The sequence below is a fragment of the Triturus cristatus genome, chromosome 10 (genome assembly GCF_964204655.1).
Source record: "Triturus cristatus chromosome 10, aTriCri1.1, whole genome shotgun sequence".
NCBI classification, from domain to species: Eukaryota; Metazoa; Chordata; class Amphibia; order Caudata; family Salamandridae; genus Triturus; species Triturus cristatus.
The window spans coordinates 109627417-109652455 of NC_140593.1; positions in this window are offsets into that span (position 1 = coordinate 109627417).

Sequence of the window (25039 nt, forward strand, 5' to 3'; positions counted from 1 at the left end):
TGTTGATTAGTATACATGCAACACTCGTTTCATAATATAATAATTAATAGATTATATAATTAGTATTTTCATGCAAAAATAGAGGAGGTGTACAAAATGTTGCACTACCTGCTCCATCAGCAGCATTCAGTGCTGCACACACCACCTTTCCCTTGATCCTGATGGCCATCATATCCAGCACTCTAATTGTGGTAAGCATTCAGTAAACACTATTTGAACTTGTTATTTCTTGTAACACTAAAGTTCCTGACACCGATATGTCATGCAATCATGACAGTACATCCTTCTGTACGGTCTTATTTAGCTTTTTCAGTAGTGTTTTCACAGAATTTCTTTATTGCTAGAGGGGCATGAATATTTTGTGCTGGATCCCAATAATTTTCTTCAATGCCATAACACTTCAATTTCACAAAATATTGCAATTTCTTTCTTACTATTTATGAGTCCAGGAAATACTGTACCTAATATCCAATTTCAGAATCTTGAATTATAGCATCCAGTGGATTTTCAATTTGAGGACCGTTCTTAACAGGTTTTAATAAAGAAACATTAAATACTGGGTGGTTTTTCATTGCCAATGGTAATGTCAGTTTCATAGCCACTGAACTACTCACCTTGCTTATAGTAAAGGGTCCAATAAATCTGAGCTGGAATTTTAAATTGCCAGGCAATTTAATTTTACGAGTGGAGAGATTCCTGCATCACCTACTTGATAGTGGGGTTATTTTCTTAATTTGTTCTGCCTCTATCTTTGTCCTGTTTGGCTTTTGTTAAAATTGTCTATTACACACTCATGAACATGATCTATTTCCTGAATTATTTTTTCAACAGATGGATTGTTAACACTGGTGAGTGGTATATTAGCCAAAAAATGTGGATAGAATTCTTACATTGAAAAAAAAATGTATAAGCACCAGTGGAGGAATGAACAGTGTTATCTTGAGTAAATTCAGCTAAGTATGATTTCTGATCTTGGATAAAACACCTCAAATATGTTTCCAACTCTGGATTAACCCTTTCAGTTTGACCATCTGTCTGGGGATGACATGCAGAGGACAACCTGATTTCTAATTTCAAATATTTACCAAAATGCTTTCCAAATCCTTACATGATCTGAGTCCCATGATCATAAACTACTACTGTAGGCATCCCATAAAGTTTTATTATGTTTTGTAAAAACGAAGAACTAGCCTCTGATGCTGATTTGAACTCTTTTGTAGGTACAAAATGGACCATTTTTTAAATGATATCAACAATTGCAAGAATGACAGTGAAATCCTTATCGGATGGGAGATCTGTAATAGAATCAATGGAAATCATTTGCCAGGGTTGTTTGGGGACTTCCAATGGTTGCAACGCTCCCATTGGCTTATTGTAATTATTCTTATTTCTTGAGCAAATGTCACAAGTGGAAACATACTTTTTATAGCTGTATACATATTCTCCTACGAAAGTTGTGTTTTCATTAATTGATTTGTCTTAGCTATAACTTTCTGATCTGACAATGGGGAAAATATATTTCCTTTAATGCCTGATTTCTAATCTCCAAATTGATTTTTAGTTCTATGCCTCTCATTTTTATCAGCCCAACAAACATTTCCTCACAGGAAATATCACTCAATATATATTCTCAGAAACAGATAACATAACAATTTTCTCCTGTGGAATTACTAGACAAATTGTTTGTTCTTTTTCACAACTGTTGTGATTTCTACAAGACAATGAGTCAGCTTTCTGATTTTGTTGCCCCGGTCTGTAAGATATCACAAAATTATAGACTGAAAAAAATAATGACCACCTCATCCATCTAGCTGTTAATGATTTGGCTGATCATAAAAACAACAATTTATTGTGATCTGTATAAGTTGTAACTAGAGCTTGTGGTTCAAACACTTTGGTGCCGATTCCGATCCGGTAAAACCCGGGTCCGTCCGACTCGTACCCGGGAAAAACACCTTACAAACTCGCAAGTACGATTCGCACAGAAATACCATTTCCGTACGAGTCGTAAAAAACACCAACCGGCAAAAAAATACATACAAATCTAATTCTGGACAGCACATACGCGACGTCCGGACGAAGTCAAGCAGCGTTCTACGGACCAGCATGGACGATTCGTGCCGACGTCACTCCGCACGTAGCATTTTTTACGGGAGCCAAAAACTGCCGGGAAATTGAGGACGACGCGAACAAGGAGCACCGGTACATGACGGACAACGATGGACCCCAACCTACGCGTCATCCCGGCCCTCATAGCCTACCACCTCGTGTACAGAAACCGACGCAGACGCTGCAGAAGGTCAGAACAACCCCCAGGGGCAAAGGGGGGTGTGTGTGTGTGTGTGCAAGGGGCAGGAAACTTAACCCACACCCCACAAAATACTAATACATCCTGCACATTAATTACCTCTATGGTCTGGTCACTTCGGGGGGCGTGTCCACCAATCCCACGTCCCGCCACAATGGAAGTGGATGTGGACGCATACCCGTCACCACCACAATAGTGGTACGGGACGTACCCACGCCCCCTGAGCGTGGGTACGGCCCATATCACCATTGTAGTGGTGATGTAGGGGTACGCGTGTACGGACCGTACCCACGCCCCCAGAGCGTGGGTATGGGCCATACCACGTGTACCCCTACGTCACCGCCACTATGGTGGTACGGCCCGTACCCACACCCCCAGAGCGTGGGTACGAGCCGTACCACGCGTACCCCTACGTCACCGCCACAATGGTGGTACGGCCCGTACCAACGCTCTACAGAGCATGGGTACGGGCCGTACCACCATTGCAGTGGTGATGTAGGGGTATGCATGTACAGCCCGTACCCAGGCTTTGTAGAGCGTGGGTACGGGCCGTACCACGCGTACCCCTACGTCACCGCCACTATGGTGGTACAGCCCGTACCCACGCCCCTTGAGCGTGGGTACGGGCTGTACCACGCATACCCCTACGTCACCACCACAATGGTGGTACGGCCCGTACCCATGCCCCCAGAGTGTGGGTACGAGCCGTAGCACGCGTACCCCTTCGTCACCACCACAATGGTGGTACGGCCCGTACCCACGCTCTCCAGAGCGTGGGTATGGGCCGTACCACCATTGCAGTGGTGATGTAGGGGTACGCGTGGACGGAGCGTACCCACGCCCCCAGAGCGTGGGTACGGGCCGTACCACGCGTACCCCTAAGTCACCGCCACAATGGTGGTACGGCCCGTACCCACGCCCCCAGAGCATGGGTACAGGCCGTACCACGCGTACCCCTACGTCACCACCACAATGGTGGTACGGCCCGTACTCACGCTCTCCAGAGCGTGGGTACGGGGCGTACCACCATTGCAGTGGTGATGTAGGGGTACGCGTGTATGGAGCATACCCACGCCCCCAGAGCGTGGGTATGAGGAAATTCAAAATATGGCCCCATCTATCCTAGTAACACCATTACTCTGTTGCCCTCACTCAGGCACCTTTTACCTTCATAGCGTTTCCCTCTCATTCTATACTGTTGCACATATTACACAACTTTTCCTTTTCCTCTGACCTAAGTCCATTCTGAGACCCGGCTCGAAGCAACTAATCCCTGAGATAACCATCTGATGACCCTTGGAGACCGTTCTCAGCCTCTGCAGTTGTTTTACGAATCACCATCTTCAACACGCGAGCACGTCCTGTCGTAAATTAATTTAACCAAGGAATGGCTATGCCACCTGACCTACAGGGTCGGGTAGAGAACACGACCGCCAGGCTTAATGAGCCCGGTTCTTCAATTGGTGCCCTCTGTGAGGCCGCTTCAGAGGTTGTGGGTCCAGCCCGAGGATCATGAGGAGCCCCGCAAGGAAATTCCAGAGGACGCGCACCACGTGATCGACCCCTGCATGTCGTAAGTGGACCGAAGGTTTTCACCGTGTGGCTTCTCCCTTCCAACGGCTGCAAAGACCTGCTGCCCTGACTGCGGCCACGCTTTGGCTCCCTTGGTAATTTGTATCATGAGACATCAGACGGACCTCTGTTGGCGTACGGAAACATCTGGTTAAGTTAAGTATAGTGGCCACTCCTTTGTCTTTGTTTTGTCTTTGTTCGACTTTTGCAAAAGCCGAAACCGAGGGGTGAGTGCAGTTTTTTTTGTACTATAAAGTGCCTAATTAACCCCTTGAAGTTTGTATAGAAACTATTGTGGTAGCGATGCCTGGTTTCAGTAAGTTTGGAAGATGGTTTTGTTGTAATCGCGATAGGGCTTCAAGATTTGGACTATTCAGCGATGCGCGCCTAGACTTTACCGGAGCAGGACAAGACGACGACGAGGTCCTCCAGACAGCTATACCACCGGCAGTGAAATTGGACACTACTAAACCACATCTCCTTTTCCAAGAGCAAACTGTACCTGGTTCCCGGAGGTACGATTTGAGGCCCAGACTGAACAAAAATACCTCAATAGTGCTTCAATGACTTTTGTCTTTATCCCGATATCCACATGATTGCAGGGCCGTGATCGTAAGTCTCAGAATTGTGACCCAAATGTGGCTCTAGGCCTGTGGGACTTGTAGGAAAGTATAAAGAACTACAGACAATCACAGCTGAGTGAAGCAACCTCCCGTCACGGGCAATATTTAGAGCTGGAAATGACTGTTAACAAGGGAATGGACAAAATACAAACAATGAGCACGAAGCATTGTAAATTATTGTATAATCGTTATATAGTGGCTTTAATAATATTGATTTTGATATGTATTATATTGTCTTGTATAGGATGGGGACTACACGTAATTTTTACACAGCCTACTCCCAAAGTTACCGTTGAAATGCATACACATGTCACTCTACCACCTCATGTTGAGTCAAGAAGGAGTGAATTTCGCAACAACACATTCGTTTCCATGCTACACCAACATCAATTGGCCACTAATGCGACGAACTGTTGGGTTTGCGGTCTTCTGCCAAGTTCGGTGAATACTGGAATGCCATACATTACCCTTCCTTTTTCATTTAATGGCTCTTGTAGTGCATGGTGGGAATTGAGCGCCAGTTGGGTATTTTCTGGAGACGGGGATACTCGAGAAGTAAGGAGCTTGGGAGTACATCTATACCATTTATGTTGGCGGGACAGAAAAAGGATATATGGGACGGATAGTGAGAAGTCAGAATATGCTGATCGCCAAATCAAATCTACGGATTTGTATTTTCTGCCCTCTAATAGAACCTCTCGAAAAGGACAAACTTTTCTAGTGGTACCTGGACAAGCACCATTCTGTATTAGGAAAGGAGGGTTAGAATATAAAGGTACAAGCAATTGCCAACATATTGTGACATTGAATGGGACAGATTGGCCTCGCATGGTTCCCTCACGTAAAACATACTTTGTGTGTGGAAATAAGGCTTACACTTCTCTACCTGGTAATTGGAGAGGCACTTGTTATATCGCTTGGTTGTTGCCCCCTACATATATAGCAGATGCCAAGCATCATTTACAGAATAGAGGGGTGGCGTCTTACCAGGATACGTCAGGACAAGAAGTTGGGTATGTCTTGAAAGGACTTCTTCCATTCTGGGGCTTAATAGCCAACAGTAGAGACATAAGACAACTAATTCGAGTTGTAGAAGCCACTGTCAATGAAACAGCTGGAGCTTTGAGTAACATCACTGCAGAATTCGCTGCTGACCGCCTTGTCACGCTTCAGAACAGGATGGTATTAGATATCATCCTTGGTGACCGTGGGGGCGTATGCAGATTGATCGGATCTAGCTGTTGCATTTTTATTCCAGACAACGCCCCTACAGTATACCAAGCCATCTCTAAGCTACATAAGATCGCTGAGTCCGTTCACCAGGATGAAGGGAATTGGTCTCTGATGGGATGGTTTGGGGGACTACTGTCTACATGGGGATGGAAGATTCTTACCTTTGTCGGAGCAACTTTGGCTATTCTCTTCTCATGTTGCCTTTGCCTACAATGTGGTCCAGCTATATGCGGGCTCTGCGCCACCCTGTGTGTTCCAAATCCGGTATCACAGAAAGCAGCGAACACAAAGATAATGCTGCAACAACAGCTTGTAGATTTCATGGCTATTGAAGTCGATTCAGATTAACACCAGCCTCTGGTTTCTTTGCCTGAGTAATGGCAAAAGGAGGGTCGGAGGAAATTCAAAATACGGCCCCATCTATCCTAGTAACACCATTACGCTGTTGCCCTCACTCAGGCACCTTTTACCTTCATAGCGTTTCTCTCTCATTCTATACTGTTGCACATATGATATTACACGACTTTTCCTTTTCCTCTGAGCTAAGTCCATTCTGAGACCCGGCTCGAAGCAACTAATCCCCGAGATAACCATCTGTTGACCCTTGGAGACCGTTCTCGGCCTCTGCAGTTGTTTTACGAATCACCATCTTCAACACGCAAGCACGTCCTGTCGTAAATTAATTTAACCAAGGAATGGCTATGCCACCTGACCTATAGGGTCGGGTAGAGAACACGACCTTAGGGAAGGAATTTCTATTACCCATTATCCTGTATCTTGTACAAAGAATGTTTTCTTGTGGATGATTTGTATTTTTATTGCACATTGAGGGGGTTGTTGCTTTAGAGGATTCAAGCGCTACAAAGGACTGTGAGCCACGGATTGAACCTACCACTGATGTACTTCTAGGACAACTGTACCTAGCTGCAGCTATTAAATTGAAGTTCCTATGCCAGACAGAGTGTTCCATGTCTCTGTAATTTGGAAGGCGAACTCAGAAGATTTCAGGCGTACCCTGTGCCGCCAGGCTTAATGAGCCCGGTTATTCAGGTACGGTCCATACACGCGTACCCCTACGTCACCACTACAATGGTGGTACGGGCCGTACCCACGCTCCCCAGAGCGTCGGTAAGGGCCATACCACGCGTACCCCTACAGCCCCATTACATGATGGATACAAGGCGTACACATGCCACGGATGTAGGTGTACGGCTTGGTGCGGCACATCAGCTGTAAATTGGGGGTGGTGTATGCCCAGGACAGCAGTGTACCACAGCAAGGGCGCAAGTGGGTGGGTGGGTGGGTGCAGAGGACCCCCAGCAGTGCCCAGACATGAGGGGTGGGTGCCTATCACTCCCAGCAGTTCCCAGACATATGAGGGGTGGGTGCCTAACACTCCCAGCAGTGCCCAGACATATGAGGGGTGGGTGCCTAACACTCCCAGCAGTGCCCAGACATATGAGGGGGGGTGCAGAGGACTCCCAGCAGTGCCCAGACATATGAGGGGTGGGTGCCTATCACTCCCAGCAGTGCCCATATATATGAGGGGTGGGTGCCTAACACTCCCAGCAGTGCCCAGACATATGAGGGGTGGGTGCAGAGGACCCCCAGCAGTGCCCAGACATATGAGGGGTGGGTGCCTAACACTCCCAGCAGTGCCCAGACATATGAGGGGTGGGTGCCTAACACTCCCAGCAGTGCCCAGACATATGAGGGGTGGGTGCAGAGGACCCCCAGTAGTGCCCAGACATATGAGGGGTGGGTGCAGAGGACCTCCAGCAGTGCCCAGACATATGAGGGGTGGGTGCAGAGGACTCCCAGCAGTGGACAGAGACATGGGGGGGTGTACATCATTATCAGATGACAACAGCTCCATGGGTGAATGTACGTATCCCTAACTTAGGACAATGATGATAGTGCCATAACAACACATCACTGACAGCAGTGTCCCACTCCCAGGAGGAAGGAGGTCTTACCCCCACTGCATGACACACCACATGTGGGTGTGAGGACAAATAACACATGCATACCCACCCCTGCAGATGCAGCATAATACACACACTGAGATCATGCCACAAGACTGTATAGTCATGTCACTGCCTAAGAAATTAAGAGAGCCAAAGAGAACACACACTGTCACGCACATCCCAGGACTGATAGGAATGTTCAGGTGCTGGGCTAGCCACCAAGATGTTGTCTGTCATGGAAGGAATAGGGTGGAGTTCACACAGATACAATGACCACAATTGTGAGTCAGGTGTTCAAATACCCAGCAGAACAAGTACCATATGTGTACTAGGCTGGGATTACACACATGCATTGTGCGGAAAAGGGACCATTTATCCATGAAGGCATGGCAAAATACTCCATACACAAGTACAGTGAGTACCAAGGATGGCACAGACGATGCAGCCGGACACATTGCTGAGCAGGCATGGCCAGAGTTGAAGGGACCCATCACCAACAAAGGACATGTAGACACAGGGCAACACAACAATTGTGCAACATTCTGCAGGGGAGATGTCAGGTGCCACAGAGGAAGGAACACCCCTTGGGACGATGTCTCCAAACACAAAGAGCATACACAACAAAGAATCTTTGCAGAGATCGCGTGATGGCACGCAGATACCAGGTTCCACCCCATGAGCAGCAGACCACAACATTTCCCAGAAACATAACACATGCCCACAACCCCAACTCCTGTAGCATCAGCATCAACATCAATACCTGAAATGCAAGACTTTTCCAAAGAAAAAGAAAATGCTTTATTCAGCATGAAAATAATAATGTGTAAACGAGACTATTCACAAAGGCCAATGACCAGTCCATATCAGCAGTCCTTGGGGGGGGACACATGGCCATGCGTCTTCCCTAGCTTGCCTGCACATCACAAGAGTGGTTCGTCGACTGGGGGGGGGGGCATCCTGTGGGGAAGGACCAGGCACCGCAGGGACAGGAGGGGGAAGGGTAGGTGTTGTGGGTGCAGGGACGGACGACTCCACCACAGGGGGTGGGGCAGCGCCAAAGGTGGAGGCGGGCTCAGCGCTGCACACTTCTGCCAGTTCTTCAAGCGTCTCCCCTGCACCCGGAGAAACAACAGGCCCCAAGGGGGGGGGGGGTCAGAGGGATGGGTTGCAGCGCCACTGGGGGAGGTGGTGGACGGGCTGGGGGACTTAACTCCCCTACCCGTGGAGTGCCGTGACCGTTTGTGTCCAGGTGAACTAGTGGGGCTGAGGCCCAGCCCAACAAAGTAGGCCTCCTTCTCTGAATCTGGGACAGGGGAGCCAAGGGGAGTGACATCGGAGGGACTGGGGAGTGAGTCATGTGGACGAGGACTGTGGCTGCGTGCCTGCCTGTGTGCCCCAGACCCAGTGGGTGTGCCTGCTACCCCCTGAGTGTGCGCGTCAGGAGGTGTGTGCTTGCCCTTACGTGGTGGTGTGCTGCTTCTGTCTGGTAGGGTGCGTGTGTGTGGATGTCTGGGTGTGCTTGGGACAGGCATGGGTGTGGGACTTGTGGATGGGCCAGGGGTAGGGGGGGAGGCAGCGCTGCAGGTGACTCGCTACTGCCGTCAGTGACGAGTCCAGGGACCTCAGCAACATCCGTAGGTCAGACATCGCTGATGACATGCCCTCCATGTACGACACCATCTGGGTCAGCAGTCTGGTGTGGCCATGGAGGACAGTCAGGATCGATGTCTGCCCAACTTGCAACTGCCGCTGAATGTCCACAGACTCGGCAGTGAGGGCAGCAGGGGGGACAGGGGCAGGGGGTGCGGTGCCTGGCATGAAGGAGACACGGTGTGGCCTAGCACGGACAGAAGGGACCCGAGCAAGTGGGAGGGCGGTGATGGGAATGGAGGGGGCGACGAGAGATGTACTGCTGCTTGTAGCTGTGGGAGCAGCCTCCGCCCCCTCTGGGAGCTCAGCCTCGGACCCGTCTGCCTCGTAGTCTGTGTTGGTACTGGGCAGGTCCTCCGCCTCACTCCCCTCACCCTCCGTGCCACTAGATACCACCGACTCCACAGCAGTGGTGGCACCACTGCTCGATCCCTCCTCCACGTCCGTGCCGGTGTCTCCCTCGGTGTCTTCCGATGATGCTGTGGGCAAGGTGAAGAGACAGGACAAAATCAGTCACCTGTATACATCTGACACATGAGCCCAAACAAAATAGGCAACAGTGCATATCAGGAAAGGCATCAGGAGTAACATCTAGGATACTCCCCACATATGTAAGCCCTGCACTCCCCAGTTGGTTGACACACCATGCCACTTGCAAACAATGAAAATTAGGACACAACAGCAAATAACTTGAAATCACAAGATCATGAGAAGCTAGTGTCTGGGATCAGTTGAGCACAGCAAGACTATGAAGGCATGCCACCTCTTGTTCACTGGGAAACAAACAGTATTGTCACACCCAAGGCCAAATACCACATGCCAATGCAGAAGGTGTCCCCACACTCAGAGACCTGTGAGTACGTTTGACACCCCAAATAAATACATTGTGACTCCTGGAGAATCACAACCCTTTACAAAATGGACATGTCTAGCATGTGTGAATGTGGCACTCTGTGAACACAACACACATGTGTCTGTATATCAGAAGTCACACAAGGAGGTGCACACCAAACTACATGTACACAGTCATTGTCTGAGCTGCCAGACTCATTCAAATCAGCCACTGTTAGGCAGAAATGGCGTAGCACTAAGTGCATATACATGGCACCAGGGTGGCTGGATGACTTGACACTCGTAAGTTGGTATCAGCAACAACCAAGGACTAACCCAAATGCTAGCACACTGTGGGAACATGTATATGTATGAACTCCAAACAAGTGTTGTTCAAACTGTGCCTTACTTTAAAAAGTGCCAGCGTGTCCCTGGAAAGTGTAAAGGAGGTGTCTTGTGCACTTCCTTGGGAGACATCTGTCATGCAGGCACATCATTGTCCTTCAGAACCAAACAACAAGGTCAAGCATATGAAACATTGAGACATGTTGACAGGTGTAGTGAGTGCCAATGGACATTTTCCCAGAGTAACAACTTGAATAATGTCATTTGTCACATGGCTATCCGTCACCTGATCACACAGTTGGCTACACATATGACCTACTGACTGTCATCTGGAGTGGCACACATGTCCACACCCAGGACAATGCATAAGCTAATGGCCCTGCAATTGTTTAGCAAAAAAGCCTAGCTGTACTGTGGGTTCCCCCTCATGGCAAGCCAGAATGTACCCACAGATGTCAGCACACAAAGTCACAACTGTGTAGCATCTGAACCACACACAGGTGCCAAAAATGTCCAAGCAGGATACATGATTGCCAAGAACTGACACAGGCAATGAAGCACCAACAGCAAGCACTGGCCAACATCACGGGAGCACTGCACGATGACTTTCTGTACTGCGAATCATCACACACAAGTCAGAACTGGCAATGAAACATCAGGGTTGAACGTGTACGCCCCTCCCACGCACACCCACCCATACCTGAGTCAATGTGACTGATACCAATCAAGAAGTGAAAGCTCTTATTCAGGGTTACAATAACTGTGCTTGAAAACTAGCTTCATTAACATGACATCACCTTGTAGGGCTGGCAAAACATATTGGTCACAAACAAACATCAACAGATTCTTGTGAATAGCCACACAGGCACTGCCCAGTGTGAGTATGCACAAGCAACCTGCTGTATCCCTGTCCAGTGGGAAAATGTATCACACATGTGAAAACTACTACCTAGGCCAGGGAACAATGCCACAGAGGCAGAGCCATTATGAACCCACTGTGAATGTGCACAGTGTTGGATGACACACATGAGTAGGAGGGCAGGCTGTGACAGGGGACTGTAGTGTGCACACTGCTCCATGGTCCTGGAATGAGCTGACTGTTACAGGAGCAACCGTCCCCCCACTATGCATATATTCCACTCATGCACATCATGTCTGAGGCAACAACATTGGTAATGCATGCAGCAAGTCTGTTCATTTGAAACCTCACACTCCTATGTTGGGCCTCAGCATCAGTGGCAACAAATATGCACCCCCCTAATGACTGTACAGGACAGGGCACAGGCAGACCACCCCCACACATGATGCTGAAAGCAGTGTGCACCTTGATACACTGGCAGCCTAGATGACCATGTGCAATAGTGATCACACACAGACCAGGTAACACATGTCAAGGAGGGGAAGGGAGGAAGAACAGCACAGGTTGACTATGGGGGAACAGGATATGCACTGCACATATATACCCTGGCAGTGTCTCCAGGCGACTGAGCAGCAACAAAAGCTGGCGACACACAACAAACACACATGTACCTACCCCCTTCCTGCTGCTGTAACTCCTGTATCCGCCTATCCAGGTCAGGGAAGACCACCGCCAGGACACGCCGCATCTGGTGGGTCAGGCGCCGGCGCCCGCCATGCTTGCGAGGAGGTGAGTCCTTCAGCATGACCCGGGCGATCCTCCGGGTCCAGCACCGGATGTCCTGCCATCTCTTCCTCACTTGTGGCAGGTGCTGACTGCGACCCTCCTCCGATTGCACTGCCTTGACGGCGTCCTTCCAGATCTTCCCCTTGTGGTAGGGGGATACCTGTGTGGATGACAAAGTGGGACAGCATCACTACACCTGCACCATGTCACAGAGACACACAGTTGAACATCTTAGATTTGTAGAACAGGGCATAGTATGCTGGCAAGTAATAGCACCTTAGTCATATGGACTTTTTCCACTGGGGACGCAGCAATGCACTACATGGCATAGTAAGTATACAGGTGGCTTGAGGGGTGCGAATCAATCCCTGATCATGGCACACACTGTGCATCCCAAGCAAAACAAGGCTGATGGACAGCACCGCAAAGCAGTCACATGCCCCAGGCCAGTGACGAAACCTCAGCAGAGTACACAGACACACACGGCACACATCAATCACCTGCCGTTGGCAACAGCAGATGCAAACCTCACTCTGCACATGTGCCACTTGCCAGGGGGAGTCACAGGTGTGGGGCTAGCTCAGCAAGTCAGACACACAGCACGGCTTACTTCACACATCAGATGGATTGAGCAGTTGCCTCCTCCATGCAGCTGTGGTGCAACACTCCACATAGACACTCATCCACATGACAAGAAACATTCCCACACATCAATGTCCAGGGGGCGTACACATCATTTGGACACTCTCACCACAGCTCCACTCAACTCTCACACACATCTGTGGGTGCAGTCACCTGTCACACCGGGGTGACCACTGAATCACCGCAGGACAATAGAACAAAAATGCCCAAGAGGATTTGACTGGCGGAATGTGCCATGCACTATGCAGTGAATGTCACAGTAAGCACAATGCAAGTGAGGAGTGCACACATGAACTACATCAAGCCCTGCATGAGAGACATAAGCCACCTTTCCCCCCGCTGGGACCCACTCCACCCAACATTGCATGTCTGGCACACATGGCCACAATGCCAGAAGTGACAGACACAATAAAGGTGCACAGGCAAAGGTAGTGGAGTCAGCACTCACCTGCTCCCCTGGTCGACCATACAGCATGGGGTACTGTGGGAGGATCACATCCAGCAGGACCTCGTTCTTCTCCTGGGTGAAAGGCTGGGCCCTCTCCACAGTCCTTGACATGGTGCCAGAGGGAGACAATACAGCAGCAGTGGTATCGACTGACATGTTGTGCAGGCAAGTGCCCTCTCATGGGTTCTGCCTTCCTTATATCTGCCTTGCTGGCCTATTTCATTTACAGGAGTACAGAGTGATTGGTCAGACTCATTTGCATCCTACGTTTCCTCCAATCCCTTTAAACATACACCAGTGACAGCCTTTGCATCTTTCGATTTTACAGCATCATGTCAAGTCAACAACCACTTTGCAACAATGTTAAATGTGGTCAACTGATTTTTCCAGATCACATGATGTAAAATTTTGAACTTGAAACTTGGTATCCATGACAACCAGCATGCATTTAGGCCCTAATACTTGTCCCTCATGGGTCCCCATTGTAATTCTTAAATTCCCACACAGGTACGGCGCTTTTCACACGTACCCCTAGGGCACCATCACTACAGTGATACGGGCCGTACTCACGCGTGTACGGCCCCTATCACTAGGCCCTACGGTACCCCCAAAAATAGTGATACGGGACGTACTCACGCGTGTACGGCCCGTACACGCGTGAGTATGTGCCAATCACTATTGTTGGGGGTACCGTAGGGCCTAGTTATACGGGCCATACTCACGCGTGTACGGGCCGTACACGCATGAGTACGTGCCTATCACTATCGTTGGGGGTACCGTAGGGCCTAGTGATACGGGCCGTACTCACGCGTGTACGGGCCGTACACGCGTGAGTACGTGTCTATTACTATCGTTGGGGGTACCGTAGGGCCTAGTGATACGGGCCGTACTCACGCGTGTACGGCCCGTACACACGTGAGTACGTGCCTATCACTATCGTTGGGGGTACCGTAGGGCCTAGTGATACGGGCCGTACTCACGCGTGTACGGCCCGTACACGCATGAATATGTGCCTATCACTATCGTTGGGGGTACCGTAGGGCCTAGTGATACAGGCCGTACTCACGCGTGTACGGGCCGTACACGCGTGAGTACGTGCCTATCACTATCGTTGGGGTACCGTAGGGCCTAGTGATAGGCACGTACTCACGCGTGTACGGCCCGTACACGCGTGAGTACGGCCTGTATCACTAGGCCCTACGGTACCCCCAACGATAGTGATAGGCACATACTCACGCGTGTACGGCCCGTACACGCGTGAGTACGTGCCTATCACTATCGTTGGGGGTACCGTAGGGCCTAGTGATACGGGCCGTACTCACACGTGTACGGCTCGTACACGCGTGAGTACGTGCCTATCACTATCGTTGGGGGTACCGTAGGGCCTAGTGATCCTGGCCGTACTCACGCATGTACGGGCCATACACGCGTGAGTACGTGTCTATCACTATCATTGGGGGTACCGTAGGGCCTAGTGATAGGCACATACTCACGCGTGTATGGGCCGTACATGCGTGAGTACGTGCCTATCACTGTCGTTGGGGGTACCGTAGGGCCTAGTGATACGGGCCATACTCACGCGTGTACGGGCCGTACACGCGTGAGTACGTGCCTATCACTATCGTTGGGGGTACCGTAGGGCCTAGTGATAGGCACGTACTCATGCGTGTACGGGCCGTACACGCGTGAGTACGTGCCTATCACTATCGTTGGGGGTACCGTAGGGCCTAGTGATACGGGCCGTACTCATGAGTGTGCGGCCCGTGCACGCGTGAGTACGTGCATATCACTATCGTTGGGGGTACCGTAGGGCCTAGTGATAGGCACGTACTCACGCGTGTACGGCCCGTACACGCATGAGTACGTGCCTATCACTATCGTTGGGGGTACCGTAGGGCCTAGTGATAGGCACGTACTCACGCGTGTACGGCCCGTACACATGTGAGTACGGGCCCTACACACACCCTCAGAGCGTATGTACTGCGTTTCACAGCTTACACTGGTGATAGGAGGCGCACACGAAAGGAATGGAGGTGTCAGACTCGCACAAGGCTGTACATCAAGTCATTGTCAGTGCAGTCCTTCATGTGCAGGGCCTAGGTGTGTCAGGCAGTGATATGGCACATGTCTCCTCATGTTGTGGCACAATAGATGTGTGATGAGCTGTTTACACATGTCATGTGTGATGGGGCACTACGTGGCACACTTCCCCTTCACACTTTGCACATGTGTGCATGTGCGACACACGTGTCAAGCACTGCATCACTGGTATGGCACAGTCAGCAACACCCGCAACTGTCCCCTGATGGCAGGTACACGGATAATTACACCTCACATGTGACTCCCAGTGTGCCACGATGTGACTATGTCATGTGTGTGTCATGTGTTCCCATGAGCTTTCCGTTGGTGTTCCGTCAACTCCATCTGCTGTTGTAGCTTCCAACATGTGTATGTGTGCAATTGCGCATGACACACATATACGCACACCATGCCACATGTGGACTCACACGTTACAAGTGTCATGATGGTTCGAAGATGACTTCCTGACATGAGGCAATATCGGCGTTGTATCAATGTCTGTGACATCAGTTTTTGACATGGACCCCTTAATGGAAATGTGTGTCATCTGTCCATTTCAAGATAACATGTGACCTGTTCGTCTAGACTACCGCCAGCTGTCTGTATGAGATGACATCCTTCTAATACTGATATGTGGATGTCTGTCACTCATGTAATGTGTCTGGCTTGTCACTTACACTGGCCAACAGCTATTTCATGGCATGTCACGTCAACATTGCCATGCAACTATTGTGGCTGGCTCTTCGTAGGAGTATCACCTGGCTGGCCCATGTGTCCTGGATGTATTGCACAGCACAGACTCTGTATTAAGCAGATGTGTATTAGCTGTTGAACATGTGCTCACCTCAGTGACATTGGTGTGGTAATGTACTCACTCTTCGTTATTCCTTCCAAATCTCTGCAGGGCACCGCCTCTCCCCAGACGAATGCCAGACCTGGATGCCATGCGTGAACATGACTGCATACGCAGATACCGATTCTCGCAAGAGTTGATAGAGGACTTGACCCGCCGGCTTGCACCACACCTCCAACCACAACACAGGTATCCTACAGCTCTGACCCCCAAGGTGAAGGTGATGGCAGCCCTACATTTTTTTTGCCACCTGCACATTTCAATTGACCATAGCTGATGTTGGTGGCATGTCCCAGACTATGTTCAGCCGTGTCCTGCATGATGTTATAGAAGCCATGTTGTTGCACCTGGATGAATTCATCCATTTTCCCACTCGTGAGCAGTTGACAGGTGTCAAGGGTGAGTTCTATGCCCTGGGAGGGATGCATCATGTAATTGGGGCCATTGATGGGACACATGTGGCTTTGGTACCACCACAGGCACAGGAGGTAGCCTATAGAAACAGAAAACATTACTACTCCATTAATGCCCTTGTGGTGTGTCTTGCTAACATGCTGATTTCCCAGAGCGCTAGGTGGCGCACCGCAAGATGGCCGCACTTACGTGAGGCTCCCGATGCTCGACCCCTCGCATCCGGACTGATCCGTGCTCCGCTGGCCTAGCAGCGCCCCAGAGGTCCCTATCTGCTGCGGGACTGGGGCACTACACTCGGTGTCATTTTGGGCCGTTTCTTTGCTCCCTGGCCCGAGTTCTGCCGACGGTCGCTGAGCGGCCGCAGGGGACGCAGCTGGCTGTGTCTGCAGCCGGCGCTGGGGACTACGCGAGGCCGCGGCGCCCAAGGGAGGCACGGGCCGTGTGGCTGGCGGCGACCGATCCTACAGTGCGGGACCCGCGGAGGAAGGTCCCGGTCCCACCTGGAGCTGCCGAATCCTGATCCCGGACTGGAGGGGTGCATGCGGTGCCCGCGGGACACCTGAGACCTGCGGGGACCCAGAGACACTGCTGATCTGCGAAGAAAGGCGCGCACTGGCGCGAGCGGCCTCGTGGGGCCAGGCCTGGATTCCTTCCTTGTGGCGGCCGTGAACTGGCACAGACTGCGCCCAGGCGGAGACCTTGAGGAGGGCCCACGACAGGTACCGGCATAGGTGGTTGGCGGCGGGGCCCATCGCCACACGAGGATCCCTGCGCTCCCTTCCCCCGTCGCCACCTGTGGGAGTCGGCCTCTGCGGGGCGGAGAGGGCCCCTATTTCCTTCCCCCTCCTTGGGGGGGTTTGGCTGAATCTCGTGAGGGGGAGCGCCGCCGGAGTGAGCCTGGGGGCCCGCTGTGGGGGCTTGATTGGACACGGGCCCTGCATCTGAGACACCACCCCTGCCCCTCGAATCCGCACCGGCCGGCTGTTGGGACATTGAGACGGTGAACCACGCAGCGCCTGGGTGCCGACTCGCGCGCCCCGAGGGCAGTCATGGGCAAGGACAGGGGTGCCAAGTCGGCAGCCGCGCCCCACCAGACCAGGATTGATCGCTTCACGACCTCTGAGCCCCCGGGGGCTGGAGGGGAGGCGGCGCCGACTCCCGGCACGGACCTTGCCGCCATTTTGCAGGCCATCACCGCCTCCCGCACGTCCTTGGAGGGGATGGTCGGGGGGGTGAAGGTGGACGTGGCGCTCCTCCGACAGGATCTTCGCAATGCCACGGCCCGCATCACCGAGACGGAGTCCCGCATTTCGACCGCGGAGGACGACATCCGGCAGCTCCAGGATCAGGTCCGGGAGCTCACGACCCACTCCAAGGAACTGCATCGGCGGGCAGAGGATGCCGAAAACCGGGCCCGCCGCAACAACCTCCGCCTGGTGGGCTTTCCGGAGGGAGTGGAATCTGGCCGCACCGATGACTTTCTTGAGAAATGGTTTAAGTCCTGGATGCCAGCGGCCAGCCTGTCCACCTGGTTCGTGGTGGAAAGAGCGCACCGGTCGCTGGCCGCCAAGCCTCCGGTGGGGGCCCCACCGCGCCCCTTCATCCTGCGGATCCTCAACTTCAGGGACAGGGATGCTATCCTGAAGGAGGCGCGGGCACAGTCTCCTTTGTCCTTTAATAACCATACCATCATGGTTTTCCCCGACTACACCCGGGAGGTTCAAGAGCAACGCCGATCATACCTGGAGGTGAAACGTAAGATGCGCTCCTTGGGTCTTCGATACCAACTTCAATTCCCGGCCCGCCTCCGTGTGGTCTTCCAGGATAAAACCTTGTTTTTCGATACTCCTCGAGCGGCCTGGACTTGGCTCACTGAGGAGCGACCCCTGCGCCAATCCGGGCGAGCGTCCCCGGCCCGGAGGCCTACGGACCTGGACACAACCAGGCCTCCTCGCCCACGCCGTGGAAGACGCACACAGTCCCGGCGGCCCAGGGGGGGGTTGTCGGCGGGGCATCGGTCCATGAGCGGGTCGGGCAGGATGCCGAGGGACTCGTCTGCCTCATCCGGGACATCTTCTCAGGCGGCTGGGGGCCTCCGGAGCCGGTCGCCGCGCCCACCGGACCAGTCCCCGACCCCCCTCATCGCGCCTGTGGACCTTTCTGATCTCTCCCGCAGCCCGGTCATTTGACTTGGGGTGGTCTTCTATCTTGGCAGCAGCTCTGGTGGCCCGGTCCCGCGGCTGGGGCCGCCGCCATGGTCCTGGACTCAGCGGACTTCCGCTCATGAATAGTAGTCTGGGCCGGAACACTTGCATCCGTACTTCTGGAGGGGTCCACCACGCTCTTGACACCCGAGCGTTCGCTTGGGGCTTTTGTAATAGTTGTTGAAGTTAGGGCGACAGATGCTTCAGTTCTCGAAGTGTAGGGTGGGGGGTTGGGGGTTATGGGGTGGGTTTTGTTGGCTGTTTTGTTGGATATTCCTCCGAGGGGGGGTGGTCCTTTTCGTTCATGTCTGGTCTTCCCTGGGTGCGCCGCATCGCAGCTTCCCGCAAGCGTTACTGCAAAGCCCCGCGCTTGCCCACACACACGGCCTGTTGCTGCCCGCTCCCGTCCTGGCGCCCCTTGGCTTCCTCCCACGGGCGTCATTGCAGCGCTCCGCGCTGGCTCCTGCCCACGGTCTACTGCCGCTCGCTCCCGGCCGGGCACCCCTGGTTCCCTGTTGCCTGCCCCCAGCCTTCCCCGCGGGTCCTGGGCGATCCTCCTTTCCTCCCTGCGCGTCAATGCGACATGATGTCCTCCCGAGGCCCCTGGGGTGGCTCCGTCCCTGCAGTGTCCCGATGCACCCGTTGTATCCATGGCTGACGTAACCCCTAGGGCACAGCTGCACGTCCTGTCCTGGAATGTGAACGGCCTGCTGGATAGGCTTAAGCGCACGGCGGTCCTTAAGTATGCTCAGCGCGTTGGGGCCGACGTCCTCCTCCTTCAAGAGACCCATCTCCTCGGGGAAAAATGTCCTTTCTTGGCGCGCTATGGCTACGACCGGGTGTGGCACTCGGGGTTCTCCCGTGGTTCCCGCGGGGTGGCGGTCCTGCTGCGCCGTTCCTTCCCCTTTGTCCTTCAGAGGGTGGCCCGCGCGCCCCTGGGTATCGGGATTGCCATTTGTGGTACGCTGGAGGGTCGCCCGGTCAGCTTCCTCTCACTCTATGTGCCTCCCTCGGGACTGTCGCAGGCTTTATCCCACGCCGCCTCGTTGTTAGAATCTCTCCCCGTGGGCGCTGTCGTGCTTGGGGGCGACTTCAATGCGGTCTTGGCCCCACAGCTGGATTCGTCGGGACCGATTTCGGACTCCCGCACTGCGCGAGCGAGACAGCTGGCGGGTTGGGCGGAGGCCCAGGGCCTTTGCGATGCCTGGAGGCTTTGGCATCCTCACGACCGTCAATACACCCACACTTCAGCCGCTCACCACTCTCACGCTCGTATTGATATGATTTTTGTCCCCCCCACCGAGTGCGGAAGCGTCCAGGATGTCCGCATCCTTCCCAGGGGCATCTCGGACCACTCACCAGTCCTCCTGGGTCTGGGCCCCCCGCCTCACATGGCCAGGCCGGTGTGGAGGTTCAACGCCTGGTTCCTCCAGGACAAGACAGTGCGCGAGGCGGTTGGCACTGAACTCGCTCATTACTATGGTGCCAATGAGGGTTCTGTCTCGTCGGCAGGCACCCTTTGGGAGGCCTGCAAGGCAACCATCAGGGGGGCGGCCAAGGCACAGGTGGTGCGGCACCGCCAGACACAGCTGCAGCAGCTCACTGCTTGCGAGGCCCGGGCGTTGCGGCTGGAGCGGTCGCTCTCCGAGCATGACGACCCGGCGGTGGACCGACAGTTGCGGCTCCTTCGTCAGGAGATTTGTCAGCGGTCCCTTGAGGCGGCCAAGCTTCTTTGGCAGTCCTCGGTGGCGAGGGTGTACGGCTGGGGTGACAAGAACGGCGCACTGTTGCACCGCCTGGCCACTTACCCCAGGGCATCGCGCATCATTCCGGCGATTGCCGACTCTTCGGGGGTGCTCCAGTCCTCCGCCGTGGCGATGTCAGAGGCATTTGCCCAATTCTATTCCCAGCTCTACCGAGCGCGTGCGCCGGACCTTTCTCTGGACGCCCTGCTCGCGGCCGGGAGCACCTGCCTGGCCAGGCTTCGGCCGGACGAAATGGAGGGCCTGGAGGCGCCCATCTCCGTCGAGGAGATCGGGGAGGCTATCGGGCGTACGTCAACGGGGAAGACGCCGGGACCGGACGGTTTTCCCCAGGAATTCTTTGCGGCCTACAGGGACACCCTGGTCCCGCGGCTGAGAGCTCACTATGCGGAGGCGCTGGAGAAGGGTTCTTTCCCCTTGGAATCCGACCTGGCCACGATTGTGGTTTTGCCCAAATCCACGCCGCCGCCCACTGATAGAGCGGCCTACCGCCCAATTTCACTCATCAACACTGATGTGAAACTCTACGCGGCGGTCCTGGCCCAACGACTTAAGCCCATGTTGTCCACCTTGGTCCACCCGGATCAATGTGGCTTCATGCCCGCTCGGGGCACGCGCCACTGTCTGCGCCGTCTCCATGTGGCTCTGGCCCATCACCATCGACTGACCCCGTACCTCGCTCTACTCCTCGTTGACTTCGAAAAGGCTTTCGATTCGGTGGGGTGGACCTATCTCTTCGACGTCCTGTCCCACATGGGCTTTGGCCCCCGGTTCATGGGGATGGTGCGAGTCCTCTATGCCCGGCCCCGTGCCAGGGTGCTGGTCAATGGTGCGTTGTCAAGGCCCTTCCGGATTGGCCGGGGGACGAGGCAGGGTTGCCCATTGTCGCCCCTTCTCTTCGCTCTGGCGATGGAACCTCTGGCTGCCTTGATTAGATCTGATCCCCTCCTTCGGGGGTGGGAATGGCCCGGCCTGGCAGCCGACAAAATCGCCCTCTATGCGGACGATGTCCTACTCTACCTGGGGGACCCGGCGCGCTCCGGACCACGCGCACTATCCATTCTGCGCCGCTTCGGCCAGGCGTCGGGTCTCTCCCTCAACCCGCGGAAGTCGGTTCTGGTGCCGTTGCACCCCTCCAGGGAATGCTTTGACTGGCAGGAGACCATCCCTCTGCGTCGCTTATCATTTCAGTACCTGGGCATCTGGGTCTCCCTCCTCCCGGAGCTAAGTTGGGCGCTCAACGTCTCCCCCCTGGTCAAGAGAGCCAAGGTCGATCTGGCGCGGTGGCAGCAGCTGCCCCTCAACCCGCTGGGAAGGGTCGCTCTCTACAAAATGATGATCCTTCCCCGGTTTCTGTATGTTTTGCAAAACACCCCCCTCTCCTTTCCGCGCCCGTGGTTCCGCGAGCTCGACGGGATGGTGACGAGATTTCTCTGGGGCGAGGGGAGGCGACGGCTGGCTCTGTCGACGTGCCGCATTCCCACCTTTGACGGGGGCCTGGGCATGTCTGATCTCTACCTCTACTACATGGCCACCCGCCTCCTGGTCATTCACGACTGGTTTGGAGGGGGTTGGTCCGATCCGGCCTACAGGGTGGAACTTAACGGCTTGGGCTTCTCCGACATCCAAGACCGCCTGTACGGCGCCCCCATCCCTGCTTCTTGCCCGGACATCACCAGGGCTGTGTTCCTGTCCTGGAGAGCGGCGCTCCGCCTCACCCGATGGACGGGACGGTTGACACGGGTCACTCCCCTGTGGCACGGGACGTGGCTGCGGGAGGTCACAAAGCTGGAAGGCTTCAAATCATGGGATCTTATCGGCATTTCCCAGCTGGGGGACGTCTGGCGGGGAGGGCGGATGTGTTCCTTTTCGGAGCTGCAAGCGCGTTTTTCCCTTCACTCCTCCCAATTTTACCGGTACCTCCAGCTGCGCCACGCCATACGCACCTACACACCATTGGACGTCCGGCTGCCGGATCACAGCCCTCCGGAGGCTCAGGTCCTGCTGGGCAACCTGGGGAGGGGGGGCATTTCCAGGATCTACCGCTCCCTCATTAACTGCACCCCTACATCCCTCGCGGGTCTTAAGGAGCGCTGGGAGGGATGGGTGGGTCCCCTGGACGAGGCCGACTGGCGGGACGCCCTTATGGCCCCCCGCTTGGTGACGGCCTCCGCTAAGCTACGACTCATCCAAATTTACTATCTCCACGCGGCATACCTCACACCGGCTCGCCTTCACCGTGCGGGCCTCTCCGGGGATGCGGCCTGCTCCCGCTGTGGTTCCGACCCGGCAGACTTCCTGCATATGGTGTGGTCCTGCCCGGCCCTGGAGGGGTTCTGGAGAGGTATTGAGACCGAACTTACGGAGGTCCTGGGGTGGGAGGTGCCACATGATCCGAGACACTCGCTGCTGGGCATCACAGATGGCTTAGATGGCACGCGCTCAGAGCAGCTGTTTCTCATGACGGCCTTGATGGTGGCCAAGCGCGACATTGCTGCGGCGTGGAAGCAGCCGCTGCCGCCAAGTGTGGACAAGTGGGGCGCTGGGGTGGACTGGTGCGCGGCGCAGGAACGGACTCTCTATCGGGCACGAGGATGCCCCAAGAAATACCGAAAGGTTTGGGGGAAATGGCTAGGCAACATACCTTAATGGGGCGGTTCAGGGGCTGGGGGGAGGACTCTGGGGGCGGGGGGGAGCGGGGGGTGCTTCCTAATGTAGTGCTGTGTAGTACTGATTCGGAATACCAGACTGTTTTTGTTATTGTGCTGTTTAAAACAATAAAACTTGTTTATCAAAAAAAACATGCTGATTTCCCATGTCTGTTCCCGTTTTCCAGGGTCCGCACACGATGCATACATCATGAGGCGTAGCAGGGTGCCAGAAATGATGCTGCAGCTGCACGCGGAACGAGCATGTCTTGTTGGTGGGTATACTCTGTTAGTCCTGTGTTCAGCGCTATCTTTGTATCTTACGGCATCTCCTGACCCACTTCTTCACATGATGTTTCCATGTAGGGGACTCTGGCTATCCCAACATGCCATGGTTGATGACGCCTCTCCGCAACCCCAGAACAGCTGCAGAACAACGGTACAACGACACCCATGGGCAGACAAGGCGCGTGATTGAGGGGACGTTTGGACTCCTGAAGAGCAGATTCCGGTGCCTCCACAAGACCGGCGGTGCCCTACCATATGCCCTGGTGAAGGTCTGCAAAATCTTCATTGTGTGCTGCATGCTGCACAACATGGCAGTGGAGAAGGCCGTGCCACTCATCCTTGATCCGGATGAGCAGGATAATCCACCCGTGGAGGATGAAGGTCTCTGGCACGGGGCAAGTGAGGATGAGGATGAAGATGAGGACATCCGGAGTCAGCTTATCCGCAACTTCTTCTCATGATGGTGAGTCCCTGTGTCTGAGTGTGCATGCTTTGAGCTTTGTGTGGCATGTGTTGCAATGTGTGTGTCGAGCTGACTGTGTGCTAAGTGACTTGGAGGTGTGTTCTGATGTGTCATTCAAGTGATGATGTCATTCCACACATATTAGCTGGGACAGTAAATTTGTTAAGGGCATGGTGACAACATCATTCCTGTAGAGTACATGTACATGTCAGCGGATTACTAGCTCTTCGCTGAATTGTTGTGTGTCTGTCTTCCCCAGGTTCTTGCGGCTGTCGTCTGCTCATGTCATCATTGCCCTCCTGCTATTCCTCATGAGTATTGCAACGTGTGCTGGATCAGAGTTACATGCACAGACATGGTGAAAAGTCATTTGGGATAAGGAGTGCAGCAAGGCATTTTGTGGGTGGTACATGTTTGTGATATGTGGGGACTGCTCCTGTGCATGTTGTGTTACCATGCATACATGTTGACTCACCATGGGCCACATGACGTGTTGCATGGCTCCCATGAATTGATGGTCACCCTTCCTGACAGTCATCTGTGATGGTGTGTGGATTCTGATGAAGGCATCAATGTGTGTATAACGTCTCCAAGGAACATACGGGATGCTAATGGTGGACATAGTGTGGGACAGCCCCATATGAGGCTCAATGGGGAATTGTAGACTCTCCGTGTGCAGCAAGGGGTGTTAGGCTCAACCCCTTCACTTGTGTGCCAGCTCAGTAGGATTTACACATCTGTGTGTTGAAGGGGGTGTCCAGTGTAGGTCACACATGGTCAGCCAAATGACCTGTGAGTCTGTTCCAATTGATGGATTTCCCTTAGTGTGAGGCTGAGTAATAAAGGTGTTTGTCACACTCCAAGGTGCCTCATCTCTGTCAATGCAGGTCTCTTGCCACTTTGCATGCAGCATATCTGGCATCGTTGTGGAAGATTATGCATAGGAGTCCATGTGTAGTTTAGCAACATGCATGCAGTTGCTCATGGGTTAGGCTCCCTATTGGGCATGAAGTACATGGGCGTGTATGTTTTTTGGCATGTTGGTCCGCACAATGGGCCACCA